We start from the raw sequence: 15,665 nt of genomic DNA on the forward strand, positions 1-15,665 counted from the left end.
ACAAGCATGGATCCTTGAACCAAAACATCTTCCAAAGGAAGGAAAGAAGGCCAAGTTTCCATATAATACCATGAAAGAGGGGAGACTTACAAACTCACTAACTAGAATGCTTATGCCTTTTATGTCACAAATTTAACGCTATGTTAAGCAATCGTAATTGGACTTATGTAGAAGTCATAACTATTTGAGACCGGGCAATAAATTTTTTATGTTAATGCATGTTAGAGACATAGTATAATGGACTATGCTCATAAGACATACCACACAAAAAAAAGAATATGCAAAAGGTGTGGCCTAATCTCATCCATACTCATGTCAATTTTTCAATCAACTAGCATTAGGACTTTGAGATGTCATAGGCCAAATGTAATGAATGAATTAAGAAGAGGAATGAGATGAAGTGGGAAGGGGATAATTAAGATCACAAATTGGCCAAAGGAGGACTTTTATTAAGTTAATATCATTCATTCATTTTGGGAGATGGAATGTACATTCCATCAATCCCTTAAATCCAATGATATTAACTTGACAAAGTCAAATCAACCTTGACCAAGGCCCAACAACAATAAGCAAACTCAAACAAGTCAATACAAATGGTCAACAAAATTTAATTGGCATTTATTCAATTAAAAATAATAAAATAGTGCATTTAAATCAAATATGTTTTGTCCAATTCCTAAAATCTCATCAAAATACCAAAGAAGTGGCCATGAGATTTATCATAGGTCAAACAAGGTCAAAGGACCTTGGAGAAAATTGTTCATAATTTTTGGACATTTAAAAATATTTTTAAATAATTAAAAACAAATGCAAAATAAATTAATTCATGAAAAATATTAATAATGATCCAAAAAATAATTTTAATTCAGAATATGAAAGAGAAAAATATTTGAAATTTTTTGGTGAAAATCCCATATTTTTTGGATCAATATTGAATTTAATATGAATTATTGAAAATAATGCAATTAAATTAAAAACATAGAAAATCAAAAATACGTGGACCATCAGATCTCCCTCATTAATTGAGGTGGCAGATCAGATGGTCCCTAGCGCGCTATCTAGCATGAACCTTAGTCAGCGCGTGGCAACTTGGGTAATCAATACCAATGATCAAGATTAAAACGTAATACATGGATCCTGTGGTTCAGATGCTAGCCAACTCATCGCCAGAGCCAGAGCTCCGGTCATCTTCTCTGGTGGACCTCACCGGATTGGTCCACCATGAACCATCACCATAATGAAAAGCAAGGACATGATCTTGAAGAAAAAATGGCACTTAGCTCGAATATGACCTCCATTCACTCCAATTCCAAGTATATTGAGAGATACATGGAATTGAAATTTGAGGTACATGAACTGAGTTGTTTCGATTTGACCTCAAAGCAACTCAATCTTCTTGCCTACATTGCCTATATTGAGAGAATCGAAGAGTTCAAAATTTCTGAAAAATACCTTCAATGGAGGTCTAAATTCAATTGATCTTGATCTTGCTTGTGCTTGGTCTCACTCCACTTGCTTGCAGGAGAAGGATTGTATGGTTTAGAAGCTATGGATTCCTGGAGAATTGAATTCCAAAACAGTGGAGATTCAAGCTCAAATTTAAGAAAATTTTTCAGGCTTATCCTTTGAGAATTGAGGGTTTGAAATGGGGGATCAAAGCTGGCGCGATTGTGTGTGAATTTCTGAGCAATTAGAGCTCTATTTATAGCTGAAATGGTTGATAATTGCACACTCTCCTTCACTTTCCAATTTTGGCAAATGGTGATGTAATGGTGCATGGGCGCGCATAGGCCCATGAAATGATTTCTAGAGGTACAAAAATGAACATCAGATGCTATGAAGTAAGCTTGGATTGCAAGGCAAATGCACATTGATGTTTGAAGCTTGATCCACGCCAAGTGATGTCACCCTGTTTAAGCCATGCGCAGCCTATGCATTTCTTATCCAAAATGAATGAATTTGAGCTCTTTGGAAAGGTGAGATCAAGAGGAACAACTTTCATTTTCAAGACTTTTTCATTTGGAGCTTGGAACTTGTAGAAATTTGAGGTGGAAGTTTGGAAAATTTTGACATATCAAAATTTTTCTAAGTGTCAAGCCATATGTCTCAATATTCCACCTTGCTTTAATTTTTATGGGAGCCTCAAATGAAAAAGTGTATTCATCAAAGTTGTATCTCTCTCAAAGACCTTCAAAATGGTCACCAATTTCATGTCATTTGGATTTGAAATGATAGAGTTATGCATTTTTGAAGTTTGGAAAAATCACTTGATCAATGGCATAGGTCAAAAGTGACCTATAATGTAACCTCATATCACATGCTCAAAAAAGTTAAATTAGCTCCCACTCCAAACATCAACGTTGAGGTAGACACATTGAATTTGATTTTGCAACTTGGAAATCTTTCATCTCATAAAAATTGAGCAAGTTATGGCCTTGGGAAGTTGACTTTCAAATTAAGGTTTGGACAAAATGACCTATAATGTTTCAACATAGAAAATGATTTTCCAAGAAAAACTAGCTCTAGGTATCAACATTAAAGTTGTTTGGAATGTTATCTAGAGCAAGTTTTCTCTTGGAATCATTTTCATATGGTGAAAAGTGTAGGAGATGGGGTCTAGGGACACCCAGTTTTGATTAGATGAATTGATCTGGCCAACCACCATCAACCAACTTGCTAATTTCCAATTCTCTTAACTTTCTTGGCTCATGGTAGATCATATATGCATAAGATGATGAAATTTTAAGTTTCCCTTGAGAAATTTGATCAATTGGTGAGATAGCTTGTTGGAGAAGTTACTCAAGATACTCAGTCAGACTAGGGTTTCCAAGGCAAATCACCCTTAAACTCTTGAAGAAAACTTGATCAAAATAACATGTAGAGATCAATGGGACTCATATATGATGCTCATAACCATTCTTGAATCAATTCTTGGTTGTGCTCTTTGTTCATGAGGGTCACAAACCCTAGATGTGAACTTGATGAATCAATGAGATCATGCCCTTCCTACAAAAGAGTTAGGCAAATGCAAAGACATATTTTTGGTATTTTAGTTAGTAAAAATGATAATATATAAGTATAATATAATCACAAAGTGCTTGGTGATTTCTCCCAAAACAAACCCAGTGAAAGAGGGATAAGGAGGATGTCAAGACATGATCCCAATTTTTATGCTTATGATGGAATTGCATGAGGGATCTTAGGGTCAAAATTGGGGTCTTACAACACTCAACCCACTTATCACAAGAATGGATCCTTGAACCAAGACATCTTCCAAAGGAAGGAAAAAAGGCCAAGTTTCCATACAATACCATGAAAGGGGGGAGACTTACAATCTCACTAACTAGAATGATATGCCTTTTGTGTCAAAATTTAGCGCTATGTTAAGCAATCGTGATTGGACTTATGTAGAAGTCACAACTATTTGAGGCCAGGCAATAGTATTTTAGTGTTAATGCATGTTAGAGACATAATATAATGGACTATGCCCATGAAACATACCACACACAAAAATAATATGCAAAAGAGGTGGCATAATCTCATCCATACTTATGTTGATTTTTGCAATCAACTAGCCTTAGGATATTGAGATATCATAGGTCCCTGACATGAATGGATAAAGAAGGGGAATTAGATGAAGGGGGAGGGGAATGGATCAAAACTCAAATTGGACAAAGGAGGACTTTTACCAAATTAAGATCATTCATTCATTTTGGGAGATGGAATGTACATTCCATCAATCCCTTAAATCTAATTATCTTAACCTAATAAAGTCAAATCAACCTTGACCAAGGCCCAACAACACAAGTCAAACTTATACAAACAATCAAAATGGCTCAACACAATTATTTGGCATTTATGCAATTTAAAAATACTAAAAATAATGCATTAAATTAAATATGGTTTGTCAAATTCCTAAAATCTCATCAAAACACCAAAGAAATGGTCATGAGATTTATCATGGGTCAAACAAGGTCAAAGGACCTTGGAGGAAATTTTTCAGATTTTTTGGAAACTTAAAAGTATTTTTAAACAATTAAAAATATTCACAAAATCAACAAATCATGAAAAATATTAATAATAATCCAAAAAAATAATTTTAATTCAAAATATGAAAGAGGATTTTATTTTAATTTTTTTGGTGAAACTCTCATATTTTTTGGATCAATATTAAAATTAATATGAATTAATGAAAATAAAACAAATTAAATGAAATTCAAATAATCAAAAAAAATATGGACCACTTGATCTCCCTCATTAATTGAGGTGGCAGATCAAGTGGTCTAAAACGCGCATTCCATGGTACACTTGAGTCAGTGTGCCACACCAATGGTTTTTAAAAGCAACGCTCAAGATTAAAACAATTTAAACAAGATCAATGGCTCAGAACCTGTCCAGCACACCACCAACGCTGGAACCCCGGTCACCTTCTCAGGCGAGGCTCCCCGGACTGGTTCAGTCATCACCATCACATAAATGAAAAAGTAGGACATGATCTGAAAGAAAAAATGGCGTAGAGCACGAATCTGACTTCAATTTTAACTAACTCCAAATATATAGAAAGATACGAGGAGTTGAATTTTGAGGTGTGTCAACTAAGTTGCTTCGATTTGACCTCAAAGCAACTCAAACTTCTTGCCTATATTGGTAGGACTTCAGACAACCAAAGATCCAAGAGAATTGATGAGAATTGAGTGAGAATCGAAGAGAAGAAGATTTCTGAAAAATACCTTCAATGTTATGCAGAACTGGATCTTGCTTGCTTCAAACTTGACTTGATCACACTCGAGGAGCTTGCAGAAGTGGTTTGATAATGGAGCAAAGCTTTGGATCCTGGAGTTTTTGAATCTCCAAATAGTGAGATTCAAACTCAATTTTCAAGTTGAAAATTCTCAGGTTTTCCTTTGAATTGTGAGGATTTGAAGAGAGAGGGGGCAAAGTTGGCGCGCAAGGTGTGTTTGAAATGAGCTCAGAGGCCATGTATTTATAGCATTCGGGATTGATAATTGCACACTTGAAATTTTTCTAAATTTGGCAATGTCATGCACAAGCTTGCATGGGCGTGTACATGCCCATGAAGCAATCCATTTTGATCCAAATTCAACTGTACTGAAGTTCAAATGAGGCTTGAATGGCAAGGCAATGTAATGTGTGGTTTTGGACATTTGATCTTTCCACTTGATGCAGACCTGTTAAGATCATGTGCAGCCCTAGCAAACCTCCTCCAAAATGCATGAAACATGAACTTGGGTGTTTGACACTTTTTCATTTGGAACTTGGATCATGGTGAATTTTGAGGTGGAAGTTTGGAAATTTTAACATGTTGAAAAATTTTCTAAGTGTCAAGTCATATACCTCAAAGTTCCACCTCACTTAACTTTTCATGTGAGCTCCAAATGAGAAACGTGCCTTCATCAAAGTTGTATCTATTTAAAAGACCTTCAAAATGGTAACAAATTTCATGTCATTTGGATTTTGAATGATAGAGTTATGCATTTTTGAAGTTGAGAAAAATCACGTGTTCTATGGTATAGGGCAAAAATGGCCTATAATGTATCCTCATATCACATGCTCATAAAAGTTGAATTATCTCTCTCAAAAATATAAAAGTTTAATTAGACATCTTGAATTTGATTGTGTAACTTGGAAATATTTCATCCTATAAAAATTGAGCAAGTTATGGCCTTGGGAAGTTGACTTTCAAATTAGGGTTTAGACAAAATGACCTATAATGTTTCAACATAGAAAATGATTTTCCAAGAAAAACTAGCTCTAGGTATCAACATGAAAGTTGTTTTTAATGTCATTTAGAGTAACATTTCTCTTGGAATCATTTTCATATGGTGAAAATTATAGGATATAGGGTCTAGGGAGACCCAGTTGTGATCAGATGAATTCATCTGGCCAACCACCATCAACCAACTTGCTAACTTCCAATTCTCTTGAATTTATAGGCTCATGGTAGATCATATATGCATAAGATGATGAAATTTTAAGTTTCCCTTGAGAAATTTGATCAATTGGTGAGGAAGCTTGTTGAAGAAGTTACTCAAGATACCTAGACAAACTAGGGTTTCCAAGGCAGACTACCTCCAAACTCTTGAAGAATACTTGATCAAAGTAACATATGAAGATCATGGGGACTCATATATGATTCTTTGAGACATTATGGATCCATCCTTGGTTGTGCTTTTAGCCATGAGGGTCTTAAACCCTAGATATGAGCTTGCTAGATCAATGGGGATCATGCCCTACCTACACAAGAGTTAGGCAAATGCAAAGACATATTTTTGGTATTTTGGTTAGTAAAATGATAATATACAAGTATGATACAATCACATGGTGCTTGGTGATCTCTCCCAAAATAAACCCAATGAAAGAGGGGTAAGGAGGATGCCAAGGTACGATCTCAATGCTAATGCATATGATGAAGTCGTATGAGGGATCTTAGGGTCAAAATTGGGTCTTACAGCTGCCCCTATTTAAGGACATTCTAACTGAGGAGGTGAAGGTTAAGATCTTCATATCGACTCAGTAGAATGGGCTTAAATAAACAACATAGAAACAAATTTTGGTCCCTAAGAGACCTCATGATGCATATGATATGAATGTAAAAGTGAATTCTCTGTGGGGAAATATTGCCAGAAAGGAAAAGAAATCAGAGAGACTGAAAGTCCGCAGGAATAGAAACTCACTAGGGGGGACATAGACTCTGAGGGGATAAAAAGGGTTATGCGTAGGACAAGATACGACTTAAAAACTGCTGGGAGACGAGAGGAATTCCATGAAAATGGAAGGACTCAGTCGGGGAAACAAAACATCTGTAGGGGAAACAAGCAGGTCAGGATAAAACTAACATCCTTGAATCATGCAGGAAAAGCGATTTCACTAAGGAAAAGCGCACTCAACTTAAACTGGGGAAGAAATAATCTTCAACACAGGAGGAGCAAAAATCTACTATCCACTACTGGTTACTGGATAAGGAGATAATAAAGATATGACAGAGAGGACATCCATCATCGATTAGGATGAACATATCAAGGATGACTCACTGGAATCGCCACCGGGAGGGAGTATTCATTACCGGTTACTGGGTAAGAATAACCTTGCTGGGGGGAAACCGCAGAAGTAGGATTTACAACTACCAGTTACTGGGCAGAAGACCAAAGATGAGAATATTTGTCACTTGTTAAAATGAACATGTCAAGGATAGACTCAAAGGAAAGAAAATCCGTCATCGGTTAGGATGAACATATCAAGGATAGACTTGCCTGAGGATGTTAAGGAGGATATTCATCATCGGTTAAGATGAACATATCAAGGATAAACCACCTGAACAAAAAGTAGGAATTACATCTATCGAATGCTGGATAGAAAACCATCAAAGAGAAAATTCGTCATCGGTTAGGATGAACATATCAAGGATAGACTCTGCGAGGAGAGAAATAGGGATTACATCTATCAGTTACTGGATAGACTACCATCAAAGAGAATATACATCACTAGTTAAAGCGAACATATCAAGGATATACTTTGCTAATGGGAGAAAAACAGGATTTACAACTACCGGTTACTGGGCAGAAGACCATAAAAGAGAAGGATATCCGTCATCGGTTAGGATGAACATATCAAGGATTATCCTTCTGGGGAATAAAATAGGGATTACAACTACCTTTTTACTGGGTAGAATACCAAAGATGAGAGTATCCGTCATCGGTTAGGATGAACATATCAAGGATAAACTCAAAAAGGGGAAGAAAATATCCGTCATCGGTTAGGATGAACATATCAAGGGTATACTTCCTGGGGAACCACAAAAATGAATCCACCGGGGACTCCACCGAGGAGAAAACATGGGTTCTTTTGCCGGGTATTGGGCAAGAAGTGGCAAACTGCAAACTAAGAAGAATATTACCAGTTACTGGGTATTAAACTCTTAGGAGACCCAAAACATCTATATAGGTAAAATCTAGAAAGAAACAGTCAATCAAGACTCAACCCACGAGGATATAGCTCAAGGGGAGCGATTCCATCCAAATAATCAACTGGGGAGGAAACTGAAGTAATACTCATCCACGAGGAAATAACTCAGTGGGGGAAGGAGGAAGGTTAAAGTCTTTCTGCTTATGGGGTTGACACTCTACAATTGAGGGAGGACAGACACCAAACTTGTATGGGGATAAAGTACCGACATAATAGAGAATAAGAATCTCAAGAATAAATCAACAATATGAAGGTGAGAAAAACAAGAAAGGGGGGGTTTGAATTGTTTGGAAAAATAAGCGCTTTTCAAAATGAAAATCACACAAGGATTTTATACTGGTTCGCTTATAACACAAAGCTACTCCAGTCCACCCGGCCAAGGTGATTTCGCCTTCAACAAGGACTTAATCCACTAATCTTGAAAGATTACAAACAACGCCTAAGAGAAAAATCTCTTAGTCCTCTCAAGTTTACAGACTACACTAAGTCACTTGAGGAAATCAACAAACAATAAATGAAAGATTTATGTAATCTAGAGTGCTTCTAAGAAAGCAAATATTACAGTGTTAAGAACAAGAGTTTTTCACGTTATAAGCAAAAGCTTCGTGAAGATCTTAGAGAGAAAGAGTGTTTTTCTTGACTTGGTGTTTCAGTATAATTTTGGCTTGTTGGCTTTCTGATGGTTCAAGGTTGATTTGCAGCCTATTTATATATTCGTTGAAGTAGTAGTTGAAACTGGTGGATATTGAGATGAAGTTATGCCATCACAAAAAATAGCTTCTGCAGGATGACTTTTTCTTCTTGAAATGACTACTTACCACAAGTAGTATTTTCTTTATTGAGATTGGAGATTAACGTCTCTTTCTCAATTAGGAAATCCATTTGCAAATCTTTTCTTGACTTAAACGTTACTCTTTCATGATTAGCAATTCCATGCTCAGAGTATTTGTGTTTCTGGAGAAACTTGGAATCTTGCTTCTGATGTTAATCTCTTGTGAGTTCTGATGGATTCTTCAGATAGTGCCAAGAGCTTCTGAAGTTAGACAAACCTTTGTTCAGAGTCAGAACTTCTAGAGCTTACTACTTGTCCAGATGCTTCTGATACTTTGCTGTTTTGCTCATAGTTAGACTTTCTGAACTTGTTTCCACTTCAGATGCTTCTGATCATTTGATATTTTGTATCTGATCTGGTTTTGTATCTGATGACATCATCAGATTTCTTCCTTCTTTCTTTAGAATCCTGCACACTTAGAAACTTTTCGTTAGGGTGCCATTTTTGGTTTCATCCTTTGTTATCATCAAAATCAAGGAATCTGTTGTAGAACAATTTTTGTTCTTACAATCTCCCCCTTTTTGATGATGACAAAACAACCTTAATTAGCAGATGAAACATGAATAATATTAGATCAGATAGACAGAAGCTCCCCCTGAGATAATGCTAGGGAGTTCAGAAGTTCTTACCAGAGTTTCTTAAGTACAGAGGTTTCTGAAACTTTCTGCAATTTCTTAAGTCCAAGTTAGATAATTTTATTTTAAGAGAAATATGTTGCAGAATGCTTAAGGTATTAGACAATATTTTCATCAGAGCTATTAATAACTTCTCCCCCTTTTTGTCAGAATCAAAAACACATAGTAAAAATAAATAAGTAAAGAGAAAAACTGAAATTCATATAAAAAGCACAAAGGCAACAAGAAAAACATCAGATCCAGAGAAGGCAAGAAACAGAAACAACAGGCAAGCAAAATAAATAAAATCCTAAGTGCCTAGGGGTTCGGAGGCGGAGGCATTCTCTGAAGCAGCATTGCAAGCATATTCTGGATGTTGTCGTTGACAGTATCTTGCTTGTCCATTCTGGCCCGGAGTTCATTCTGATCTTGCTTGAGTTCTTTCAGAGTCTGAAGAACCATAGGGATCACAGAAGAGGACTCCCCCAGAGTCAGAGCCTGCTGAGCTTCAGCTTCAGCAGCAGCTTGTGCTTCTGCATCCGCCAGAGCCTTAGCTTCAGCTTCCTTTTCCCTTAGGATTTCAGCTTCCTTAGCAAGTCTTTCTTCTTCTAGCCTTTTTGCTTCTTCTGCTTCTCTTGCAATTCTCTCTTCCTCTAGCCTTCTGGCTTCAGCCTCTCTGGCAAGTCTCTCCTGGAGTCTTGCCTCAGCATCTCTGATGTAGCCATTTCTGACTTGTTCAGAGATGCCCTTCAGTCTAAAGGCCTCAGATGTCATCCAGCCAATGACTCTGTTCCAGTGTGTCCTTACAGATTTAGGATCATCACTGATTTCAGAGTTAGTGACCAGAGAATCGACCTTTTGAACCGAAGCCTCTGCATTCATCATGATGGCTTCCTTTAGGGTAGGTGTAGAAAGTTCAGGTTCAGGTTCTGGTTCAGAGATATGAGGTGGAGAGTTTGGAGGGCTGAGATTTAAGGTTTGAGGTTCAGATTCTGACTCAGGTTGGGGTTCAGATTCTGCTTCTGGTTGAGGTTCAGATGTTTGGGGTGAAGCGTAAAGAGGGTTTAAATCTAAAGGTTCGGATTCTGGTTCTGGTTCAGCGGAGATGTTTGGTGGGTTGATATCAGAAGTGGGATGGTCAGAGGGTTGGTTTTCAGAAGGTATGGTGGTTGTTTGTTGTGGTGGAGGTGAAGTTGCTTCAGATTGTGTTTGTGTTTGTTGTTGTGAAGCAAGTTTATGAGCATAAAGTGTGGCTATGGTTGGGGATTCAGGGTCAGAAAATTCAGGGTCAGAAGAGAGGGAAACATATGGGGGTGATTCTGGTTGTGAGGATGATGAAGATGAAGTGCTTTGGTGGGTTTGTGCAGGTTTAGAGGGAGGTATGAAAGTACGGGCTATATTTAGGACTGGTGTAGGTTGGGAGGTTCTGGTGATTGAGGGTGAAATATCAGAGGTGGTATAAATAGGTTGTGAAGGGAGAGGGTTAGAAGAAGCCATCAGAGGATTAGAGGTATTAGGAGGAACAGACATACCAGTTTCTGATGAAGTCTTCAGAGGATCTGAAGTTTTGCTTCCAGAGGCTTCTCCAAGTCTTGCCTTCTTTGCCGGAGGTGCTATCTTCTTCTCAGAAAGACCTCTCTTGTATCTGACGAAGTCTTCTTCAGAGTCCAGACAGTCATCGAAGCTGAAATCAGAGACGTCAACACCTTCTTCCAGCAGACGATGAAGATAGATAGCTACAGCGTCTCTGGGTTCATTCTTGAAGAATCTGGCAAGGCCATGAGGCATCTTCCTCTGATCTTTCAAACTATTCCAGGATGTATCCAGAGTTGGCCTGACTTGAATTTTCTTGATTATCCCCATACTCTTGAGGTTTCTGGCATTCAGAGGCTTCCCCACATCTATTGCCAGATCATCCATCAGTTTTGTCTTTTCCAGATGGTCTACCAGTCCATGCTCAATGAAGACATCAGATAGCAATCTTCCCAGAGGAATGTAGGATCTGGGCTTCATGTTATTTCTGGTTTCTCTGACCGAATCTCTCAGATATCTGAACAGGAGAACAGGGAGGGAGATCTTCACACCCTTCTGAATGCAGTACAGAATGCATTTCTGGTCTGCATTGATGTAGTCAGAAGAGTTAGAGGCTGGACGGTGGTGAATGGTTCCCAGAATGATCTTCAGCCACACTCTGAGGTTCTGATGCAGCTCCTTGTTCTTAGAAGGGTTTCCTTCAACGTTGGGTTTGAAGATTGTTGGGTTGATAACATCAGTAATGCGCTTTGACCTAGGAGGAATGTTGTAAATCCTTTTTCCTCCACTTCGCTCCATGTTCAACAAGGAGGCAATAGACCCTTCAGTAATAACAATCTTCACCCCCAGAACATATGAGACGATGAAGTTGTCATCTGCATCTGCATGTCTCCAGAACTCCTTGACGAGAAGTGGGTAAATAGGACCATAAAGCCTTTGGAAATAGTTTTCCCATCCTTGTTTACGAAGCTCTTCTGTGAGATCAACGCCATTCCTCTTCAAGTTTTCGAAATCAACAAGCGATTCGCACAACACATCCAAACCTTCAAAAGGGGTTGAGAGGTTGATATGGCGTTCACGGTCAAGAACATGAGGTTCTTTGTAAACAGGGGTTATGGTGACGCCTGTAACCGTTGGTGTTTGAGTGTTTGAGGTTTGAGCAGTAGAACTTGATTCCATTTGTTGTGAAAAGTTAAACACTTCCTGTTGTTGAGCGTCCATGGTGAAGAAGAAGATGAAGATTGAGAGCTTTCAGAGAATGCTTGAGAGAAGGGTTTAGGGTTTTAGAGTGAGTGAGAGTGATAAGTGTGTGAAATGTGAGAAAAGTGTTTATATACCCTAAGTTCAAACACATGCAAAACGACACACATTCCAGCGTTAGCACAAAAATCAAAATAGCACGTTTGGGGGGAAAAATGATTACAGCTAATAAATGAATGTCTAATCCCACAGTACGCACACTGCTCGAGGAGAACTCAAACGTTCTGACCTTTGAATTTCTTTTGACAGCTGTCTAGAAGTTCTAGGGTTAGACGCTTAGTGCTCCACGTGTTGATGTATCTGATCTTCAGGAATTCCAAAGGATTGGTTTCTGAAGATTTCTAACTCAGATATCTTCTTAACTTGGTAGAAGTATCAGAGTCAGAGGCAGAAGTACATTTGTCTACATCAGAGTCACATTTTACATTTTTCAGAGCCATATTTCACTCAGGGCAATTTTTAATGTTCAGATGTTCTAAGATAAAGAGAAATCTATCTTCAGCTAGAGGCTTAGTAAAGATATCTGCCCATTGATGTTCTGTATCAATGAACTTCAATGTTACTATCCCTTTCTGAACATAGTCTCTGATAAAATGATGTTTTATTTCTATGTGTTTGGCTCTGGAATGTAGAATGGGATTCTTACTTAAACAAATAGCAGCAGTATTATCACAAAAGATAGGAATGTTACTCTCAAAGATTTGTAGATCTTCTAGCTGATGCTTCATCCAGAGCATCTGAGTTGTGCACAGTGATGCTGAGATGTATTCTACTTCTGCAGTTGATAGAGCAATAGTTGACTGTCTTTTGCTAGCCCAGGAGATTAGATTGTTTCCCAGAAGCTGGCAATTCCCAGATGTGCTTTTTCGTTCAATTCTATCTCCTGCATAATCTGCATCACAGTAACCCGAGAGTCTATACTCTGATGTTTTCTCATACATCAGGCCCAGGTTAGAAGTTCCTTTCAGATACTTAAGAATTCTCTTAACTGCTGTTAAATGAGATTCTCTAGGATCTGATTGGAATCTGGCACAAAGACAGACACTAAAGAGAATATCAGGACGAGTAGCAGTCAGATAGAGAAGAGAGCCTATCATACCTCGATAGAGCTTCTGACAAACCTTGTTGCTTACCTCTTCCTTTTCAAGAATGCAAGTTGGGTGCATGGGAGTTTTTGCAGAGTTGCATTCAGTCATATCAAACTTCTTCAGAACGTCTTTAATATATTTACTTTGATGGACGTACGTGACTTCTGGAGTTTGATTAATTTGAATTCCCAGAAAGAACTTTAGTTCTTGCATTAAACTCCTCTCAAATTCTGCCTGCATTAACTTAGAAAATTCTTGGCAAACAGAGATATTAGCAGAACCAAAAATAATATCATCAACATAAATCTGGCATATCATGAGATCATTATTAAGGTTTTTACAGAAGAGTGTAGAATCAACTTTCCCTCTGATAAAATTTTGTTCCAGAAGAAAACTACTTAAACGTTCATACCAAGCTCTGGGAGCTTGTTTAAGTCCATATAAGGATTTCTTAAGTTTAAAAACATGTTCTGGAAAATTTGAATTTTCAAAACCTGGAGGTTGGTTGACAAACACTTCTTCTGATATATAACCATTAAGGAATGCACTCTTGACATCCATTTGATATAATTTAATAGAATGATTAATAGCAAAAGATATGAGAAGACGAATAGATTCTAACCTCGCGACTGGAGCAAAGGTTTCATTAAAGTCAATACCTTCTTGTTGACTGTAACCTTGAGCTACCAGTCGAGCTTTGTTTCTGACAACTTCTCCTTTCTCGTTCAGTTTGTTTCTGAAAACCCATCTGGTTCCAATGACATGAGTGCCTATGGGTTTAGGAACGAGATCCCAGACATCATTCTTTGAGAATTGATCCAATTCTTCTTGCATAGCTGCCACCCAGTCTTTATCCTGAAGTGCTTCATCACAAGACGTAGGCTCAATCAGAGACACTAGTCCCAGAGGAATATCTTCAGAAGTCCTGAAGGTAGATCTGGTTCTGACAGGTTCGTCCTTGTTTCCCAGAATCAAATCTTCAGATATATTGATGCGACTTTTGACTTTCTTTGGGATTTCTGGAGATTTAATTTCTTCAGAGTTCTGAGTGACAGTTGCTTCTGGAGTTTTATCAGATTCTACAAGAGTGATTTCCAAATCTGCAAACTTTTCAACTAGCTTTGACTTTTCAGGGTCAAGCTTATCATCAAATTTGACATGAATTGATTCTTCCACAATTTTGGTTTCTGTGTTGTATACTCTGTAGCCTTTAGAGCGTTCTGAGTATCCTAACATAATACCTTTCTGTGCTTTGGAATCAAACTTGTTCAGATGTTCTTTAGTATTTAATATAAAACAAGAACATCCAAAAGGATGAAAATATGAAATGTTTGGTTTTCTTCCTTTACACAATTCATAGGGAGTCTTTTCCAGAATAGGTCTTATAGAGATTCTATTATGAATGTAACACGCTGTATTTACAGCTTCTGCCCAAAAGTGCTTTGCTACATTAGTTTCATTGATCATGGTTCTGGCCATCTCTTGGAGTGTCCTATTCTTCCTCTCTACAACTCCATTTTGTTGTGGAGTTCTAGGGCAGGAGAAATCATGGGATATTCCATTAGAATCAAATAATTCTTCAAAATCTTTATTTTCAAATTCTCCACCATGATCACTTCTGACTCTAATAATTTTAGAGTCAAATTCTTTTTGCACTTTGGAACAGAAACTTGTGAATACAGAGTGAGACTCACTCTTGTGCTTTAGGAATTTTACCCATGTCCAGCGACTGTAATCATCAACAATGACTAGTCCATACTTCTTTCCATTAACTGATGCTGTTTTCACAGGACCAAATAAGTCAATGTGAAGAAGTTCCAGAGGCTTAGAGGTAGAAACAACATTTTTCTTTTTAAAGGATGTTTTTGAAAATTTTCCTTTCTGACAAGCTTCACATAGAGCATCTGAAGAAAACTTCAATTTAGGTAGGCCTCTGACTAACTCGAGTTTAGTTAGCTGAGAAAGTTTCCTCATGCTAATGTGGCCCAAGCGTCTATGCCATACCCATTGCTCTTCGTGAACTGACATTAGACATTTAACATTTTGATCTTTTAAATCAGAAAGATTTATTTTGTAAATGTTGTTTTTCCTTTTGCCTGTGAAAAGGACAGAGCCATCGTTCTGATTAATGGCTTTACATGTTTTTTGATTGAAGATTACATCATAACCGTTATCACTTAATTGACTTATGGATAACAAGTTATGCATTAATCCTTCTACATAAAGAACATCAGAAATAGAGGGAAGAGTACCATTACCGATAGTTCCGGAGCCTCTGATCCTTCCTTTCTGATCTCCTCCGAAGCCTACAAATCCAGCGTCTTTAAGTTCCAGACTTTGGAACATAGACTTTCT

The sequence above is a fragment of the Lathyrus oleraceus genome, chromosome 1, assembly GCF_024323335.1.
Source record: "Lathyrus oleraceus cultivar Zhongwan6 chromosome 1, CAAS_Psat_ZW6_1.0, whole genome shotgun sequence".
Classification (NCBI taxonomy): Eukaryota; Viridiplantae; Streptophyta; class Magnoliopsida; order Fabales; family Fabaceae; genus Lathyrus; species Lathyrus oleraceus.